This window comes from Rutidosis leptorrhynchoides, chromosome 4 (assembly GCF_046630445.1).
Source record: "Rutidosis leptorrhynchoides isolate AG116_Rl617_1_P2 chromosome 4, CSIRO_AGI_Rlap_v1, whole genome shotgun sequence".
Taxonomy (NCBI): Eukaryota; Viridiplantae; Streptophyta; class Magnoliopsida; order Asterales; family Asteraceae; genus Rutidosis; species Rutidosis leptorrhynchoides.
In genome coordinates this window covers 237,070,198-237,077,999 of record NC_092336.1, presented here as the reverse complement: position 1 = coordinate 237,077,999, position 7,802 = coordinate 237,070,198, and the positions used below count along the sequence as shown (strand labels likewise).

Here is a 7,802-nt window from a genome sequence, read left to right as displayed (position 1 = left end):
TGCTGTTGTTGTTGTTGTTGTTGTTGTTGTTGTTGTTGTTGTTGTTGTTGTTGTTGTTGTTGTTGTTGTTGTTGTTGTTGTTGTTGTTGTTGTTGTTGTTGTTGTTGTTGTTGGGCCGTTTGTTGTAGTTGCGATTGATGTTGCGATTGTTAGGATAATTGTTGCGATTATTGTTGTAATTGCTGTTGTTGTTGTATTGGTGATTCTTATCACCGTTTTCCTCCCACTTTCTTTTGACTTGCTTCACATTGGCCTCTTCAGCAGTCTGTTCTTTAATTCTTTCTTCAATCTGGTTCACTAGTTTGTGAGCCATTCTACATGCCTGTTGTATGGAGGCAGGCTCGTGTGAACTTATATCTTCTTGGATTCTTTCTGGTAATCCTTTCACAAACGCGTCGATCTTCTCTTCCTCATCTTCGAATGCTCCCGGACACAATAGGCACAATTCTGTGAATCGTCTTTCGTACGTGGTAATATCAAATCCTTGGGTTCGTAACCCTCTAAGTTCTGTCTTGAGCTTATTGACCTCGATTCTGGGACGGTACTTCTCGTTCATCAAGTGCTTGAATGCTGACTACGGTAGTGCGTACGCATCGTCTTGTCCCACTTGCTCTAGATAGGTATTCCACCATGTTAACGCAGAACCTGTGAAGGTATGCGTAGCGTACTTTACTTTGTCCTCTTCAGTACACTTACTTATGGCAAACACCGATTCGACCTTCTCGGTCCACCGTTTCAATCCGATCGGTCCTTCGGTTCCATCAAATTCCAAAGGTTTGCAGGCAGTGAATTCTTTGTAGATGCATCCTACACGATTTCCTGTACTGCTAGATCCAAGGTTATTGTTGGTATGTAGCGCAGCCTGTACTGCGGCTATGTTTAAAGCTAGAAAAGTACAGAATTCCTCTTCATTCATATTCACGGTGTGTCGAGTAGTCGGTACCATTTCCTTCAAAATAGTCAAATGGAACAAGTTAATCATACAGAATATTAAGAGTAGTTTATAGTATTTCGTAGCATAATATGAACTCATTTATAAAAGCTTTTTCTTCATATTAGTGTTTTATAAGTTTAAATTCGGGTAGTACCTACCCGTTAAGTTCATACTTAGTAGCTAATATACAATTCAACTACTACAATTCTATATGAAAAACTGATTATAATAATATTTCGCGTTCAAACTTTTATACAATATTTTACAAACTTACAATACCGCTTATTTTACATAAAGCTTGAAATATAGCACACAATAACTTTGATACAAGATAGTTGTGAAGATAATTCTAGCTAGTACACAAGTCGTTTAGCAAAGGCAATAAAGACACGTAATTCATTCGTCCAGAAACAAGTCATGCATTCTGGTTTTACTAGGACTACTTCCCATCCTTGGTCTTGTGGAACATAACCGTTATGGCCGTTGATAAGATAGCGTGTTGTAACGTCGTCAAAGGGACGAGGGTTACGTAATGTCCAACAGTCCCGTAACAATCTAAAAACCTCATTTCTTACCCCAATTACCGACTCCATCACTTGTGGGAACGTTTTGTTTAATAGTTGTAGGCCGATGTTCTTGTTCTCACTTTGGTGAGAAGCGAACATTACTAATCCGTAAGCATAACATGCTTCTTTATGTTGTATGTTAGCCACTTTTTCTAAATCACGAAGTCCAATATTCGGATATATTGAGTCAAAATAATTTCTTAACCCATTGCGTAAAATAGCATTTGGGTTCCCCGCAATATATGCGTCAAAGTAAACACATCGTAACTTATGGATTTCCCAATGTGATATCCCCCATCTTTCGAACGAAAGCCTTTTATAAACCAAGGCATTCTTGGAACGTTCTTCGAATGTCTTACAAACTGATCTCGCCTTAAATAGTTGTGCCGAAGAATTCTGACCGACTCTAGACAAGATTTCATCAATCATGTCTCCGGGTAGGTCTCTTAAAATATTGGGTTGTCTATCCATTTTGTGTTTTTATACTGTAAAATAGACAAGAGTTAGATTCATAAAAAAAAATACTTATTAATACAAGCAATTTTTACATATATCATAAAGCATAAGCACACTATATTACATATATTACACCACACGAATACAACTATCTTATTCCGACTCGCTTGTTTCTTCTTCTTCGATTTTGGTTCATTTTGCCAAGTTTCTAGGGATATATGATGTTCCCCTAATACGAGCCATCGTTTTCCACATTGGTTTAGAAAAACCTGGTGGTTTAGAGGTTCCCGGGTCATTGTTACAACTTAAGGACTTCGGGGGTTGACGATACATATAAAGTTCATCGGGGTTGGAATTAGATTTCTCTATTTTTATGCCCTTTCCCTTATTATTTTCTTTTGCCTTTTTAAATTCAGTTGGGGTAATTTCTATAACATCATCGGAATTCTCGTCAGAATCCGATTCATCGGAGAATTGGTAATCCTCCCAATATTTTGCTTCCTTAGCGGAAACACCATTGACCATAATTAACCTTGGTCGGTTGGTTGAGGATTTTCTTTTACTTAACCGTTTTATTATTTCCCCCACCGGTTCTATTTCTTCATCCGGTTCCGATTCTTCTTCTGGTTCCGACTCTTCTTCCGGTTCCTCTTCGGGAACTTGTGAATCAGTTCACGAATCATTCCAATTTATATTTGACTCTTCATTATTATTAGGTGAGTCAATGGGACTTGTTCTAGAGGTAGACATCTATCACATAATATCAAACGCATTAAGAGATTAATATATCACATAATATTCACATGTTAAAAATATATAGTTTCCAACAAAATTTGTTAAGCAATCATTTTTCAAGTAAACACGGTCGAAGTCCAGACTCACTAATGCATCCTAACAAACTCGATAAGACACACTAATGCAAAATTCTGGTTCTCTAAGACCAACGCTCTGATACCAACTGAAATGTCCCGTTCTTATTGATTAAAAACGTTCCATATTAATTGATTTCGTTGCGAGGTTTTGACCTCTATATGAGACGTTTTTCAAAGACTGCATTCATTTTTAAAACAAACCATAACCTTTATTTCATAAATAAAGGTTTAAAAAGCTTTACGTAGATTATCAAATAATGATAATCTAAAATATCCTGTTTACACACGACCATTACATAATGGTTTACAATACAAATATGTTACATCGAAATCAGTTTCTTGAATGCAGTTTTTACACAATATCATACAAACATGGACTCCAAATCTTGTCCTTATTTTAGTATGCAACAGTGAAAGCTCTTAATATTCACCTGAGAATAAACATGCTTTAAACGTCAACAAAAATGTTGGTGAGTTATAGGTTTAACCTATATATATCAAATTGTAACAATAGACCACAAGATTTCATATTTCAATATACATCCCATACATAGAGATAAAAATCATTCATATGGTGAACACCTGGTAACCGACATTAACAAGATGCATATATAAGAATATCCCCATCATTCCGGGACACCCTTCGGATATGATATAAATTTCGAAGTACTAAAGCATCCTGTACTTTGGATGGGGTTTGTTAGGCCCAATAGATCTATCTTTAGGATTCGCGTCAATTAGGGTGTCTGTTCCCTAATTCTTAGATTACCAGACTTAATAAAAAGGGGCATATTCGATTTCGATAATTCAACCATAGAATGTAGTTTCACGTACTTGTGTCTATTTTGTAAATCATTTATAAAACCTGCATGTATTCTCATCCCAAAAATATTAGATTTTAAAAGTGGGACTATAACTCACTTTCACTGATTTTTACTTCGTCGAGAAGTAAGACTTGGCCACTGTTGATTCACGAACCTATAACAATATATACATGTATATTAAAGTATGTTCAAAATATATTTACAACACTTTTAATATATTTTGATGTTTTAAGTTTATTAAGTCAGCTGTCCTCGTAAGTAACCTACAACTAGTTGTCCACAGTTAGATGTACAGAAATAAATTGATAAATATTATCTTGAATCAATCCACGACCCAGTGTATACGTATCTCAGTATTGATCACAACTCAAACTATATATATTTTGGAATCAACCTCAACCCTGTATAGCTAACTCCAACATTCACATATAGAGTGTCTATGGTTGTTCCGAAATATATATAGATGTGTCGACATGATAGGTCGAAACATTGTATACGTGTCTATGGTATCTCAAGATTACATAATATACAATACAAGTTGATTAAGTTATGGTTGGAATAGATTTGTTACCAATTTTCACGTAGCTAAAATGAGAAAAATTATCCAATCTTGTTTTACCCATAACTTCTTCATTTTAAATCCGTTTTGAGTGAATCAAATTGCTATGGTTTCATATTGAACTCTATTTTATGAATCTAAACAAAAAAAGTATAGGTTTATAGTCGGAAAAATAAGTTACAAGTCATTTTGGTAAAGGTAGTCATTTCAGTCGAAAGAACGACGTCTAGATGACCATTTTAGAAAACATACTTCCACTTTGAGTTTAACCATAATTTTTGGATATAGTTTCATGTTCATAATAAAAATCATTTTCTCAGAATAAAAACTTTTAAATCAAAGTTTATCATAGTTTTTAATTAACTAACCCAAAACAGCCCGCGGTGTTACTACGACGGCGTAAATCCGGTTTTACGGTGTTTTTCGTGTTTCCAGGTTTTAAATCATTAAGTTAGCATATCATATAGATATAGAACATGTGTTTAGTTAATTTTAAAAGTCAAGTTAGAAGGATTAACTTTTATTTGCGAACAAGTTTAGAATTAACTAAACTATGTTCTAGTGATTACGAGTTTAAACCTTCGAATAAGATAGTTTTATATATATGAATCGAATGATGTTATGAACATCATTACTACCTCAAGTTTAGTAGGTAAACCTACTGGAAGTGACAAGAAATGATCTAGCTTCAAAGGATCTTGGATGGCTTGAAAGTTCTTGAAGTAGGATCATGACACAAAAACAAGTTCAAGTAAGATTTTTACTCGAATTAAGATAGTTTATAGTTATAGAAATTGAATCAAAGTTTGAATATGAATATTACCTTGAATAAGAAAGATAACCTACTGTATATAACACAGGTTTCTTGATCTTAGATGATTACTTGGAATGGATTAGAAAGCTTGGAAGTAAATTAGTAAACTTGAAGGGATTTTTGAAGTGTTCTTGAAGTGTTCTTCCTATGATGATTATAGCTTGATGCTTGAAGTGATTTTTGATGAAGATGATGATTAACTACTGGAAAAATACGTTCATAAGAGTGTGTGTGTGTTGAGAGAGAATTAGAAAGAGAATTGGAAGTGAAATGGAGTGAATGATGAGTGGTAATTGGTGAGTGGTGAGTGGGGTTAAAAGGAGTTCTAGTTAGTTGACTAGCTCTTTGTAGAAGTTAAAATTGATTAGTCATACATGACATAATCAAGAGTGGAATCCCATGCTAGTTTCTATTGGTATATACCCATAGTAAGTACGTTTTGAAGCTGTGTATAATACGGGTAAGAATACGACTAGAATTCTTGATGCAAGAAAAGAATGGGAAAGTAACTGTAACCATTTTTGTTAAGTATGAGTGTTTTGATATATGTCTTGAAGTCTTCCAAAAGTATTTTAATACATCTAAATACACTACATGTATATACATTTTAACTGAGTCGTTAAGTCATCGTTAGTCGTTACATGTAAGTGTTGTTTTGAAACCTTTAAGTTAACGATCTCAATTAATGTTGTTAACCCATTGTTTATTATATCTAATGAGATGTTAAATTATTATATTATCATGATATTATGATATATTAATATATCTTAATATGATATATATACATTTAAATGTCGTTACAACGATAATCGTTACATATATGTCTCGTTTCGAAATCCCTAAGTTAGTAGTCTTGTTTATATGTATATAACTCATTGTTAATATACTTATGGAGATACTTACTTATCATAATCTCATGTTAACCATATGTATATCCATATATATATCGTCATGTCATTTTTACAAGTTTTAACGTTCGTGAATCGCCGGTCAACTTGGGTGGTCAATTGTCTATATGAAACATATTTCAATTAATCAAGTCTTAACAAGTTTGATTGCTTAACATGTTGGAAACATTTAATCATGTAAATATCAATCTCAATTAATATATGTAAACATGGAAAAGTTCGGGTCACTACACAATTACTCAACCAGACATTAATGCGCCAGATTATGAAATCAATGGACAAATTCTACACATGGTAACTAATCAATGCCAATTTAGTGGTGCGCCGAAGGAAGATCCAAATAAACATCTTCATACCTTCAATAGGATCTGTACACTATTTAAAATAAGAGAAGTAGAGGATGAACAGATATATCTCATGTTATTTCCCTGGACTTTAAAGGGAGAAGCCAAAGATTGGTTAGAATCATTACCTGAAGGGGCGATTGATACATGGGATGTTTTAGTTGAAAATTTTCTTAAACAATTCTTTCCGGCATCTAAAGCCGTAAGACTTCAAGGAGAAATTGTTACGTTCACACAGAAGCCAAATGAAACTTTATATGAAGCGTGGACAAGATTTGGAAAGTTATTAAGAGGATGTCCGCAACATGGTTTAGATACTTGTCAAATAGTACAAATATTCTACCAAGGATGCGACATCACTACAAGAAAAGACATCGATATAGCAGCTGGTGGTTCCATTATGAAGAAAACAGCAACTGATGCTTATAAAATTATTGATAACACTGCTTCCCACTCACATGAGTGGCACCAAGAAAAAGATATCGTTAGATCATCTAAAACAGCTAGAGCCGATTCTAGCCATGACTTAGATTCCATTTCAGCAAAGATAGATGCTGTCGAGAGACGAATGGAAAAGATGACTAAGGATATTCACTCAATACGAATTAGTTGTGAGCATTGTGGATGACCACATTTAAGAAAAGATTGTCTCAGTATTGAACTAACAATGGAACAAAGAGAGAATGTTTCATACATAAACCAAAGGCCTGGAAATAATTATCAGAATAATTATCAACCGCCAAGACCAAAGTACAATCAAAACCAGAATTATAACCGAAATATTCCATACAACAACCAACAAGGTCCTAGTAATCAACAAGTATCCAATAATACTTACAATTAGCAAAGACCTAATTTTCAAAACAAACCACCACAAACCGATGATAAAAAGCCGAATTTAGAAGATATGATGTCGAAGCTAGTTGAATCTCAAACTCAATTTTTCACATCTCAGAAACAAACCAATGAACAAAATGCTCAAGCATTTAGAAATCAACAAGCTTCTATTCAAAATTTGGAACAAGAAGTAAGTAACCTAGCAAGGTTGATAGGTGAAAGAAAACCGGGAAGTATACCTTTGAAACAAATGCTAACCCCCGAAATGAAACAGCAAAAGCCATTACCACAAGAAGTGGTATTACACTTAAACCACCTGAAATACCTGTAATTTCTGATGAAGCTATTCCTACTCCACAAGAACCACAGTCTAAAAAAGATAAGGAAACAGAACCGGTAGTTGAAAAGGTTAATGAAGATAACACAGTTAAGGCTAAACCTTATGTTAAACCATACCAACCACCACTTCCTTACCCGAGTAAAATGAGAAAAGAGAGACTTGAAGCCGAGCAATCCAAATTTTTGGATATGTTTAAACAAATAAATGTAAATCTTCCTTTCATTGATGTAATTTCAGGAATGCCAAGATATGCTAAATTTCTGAAAGATCTGATCACAAATAGAAAGAAAATGGAAGAACTCTCGGCTGTTACTATGAATGCTAATTGTTCAGCAGTGCTGTTGAATA

At 34.1% G+C, this 7,802-nt stretch overlaps 1 non-coding gene across 1 annotated transcript; it reads right to left on the bottom strand.

The window, feature by feature from the left end:
• Positions 1-6,482: 6,482 nt before the first annotated feature.
• Positions 6,483-6,589, bottom strand: LOC139845988 (small nucleolar RNA R71). Its single transcript, XR_011758737.1, has one exon. It is a non-coding gene; the product is annotated as a small nucleolar RNA R71 (small nucleolar RNA).
• Between the last annotated feature and the right edge of the window lie 1,213 nt (positions 6,590-7,802).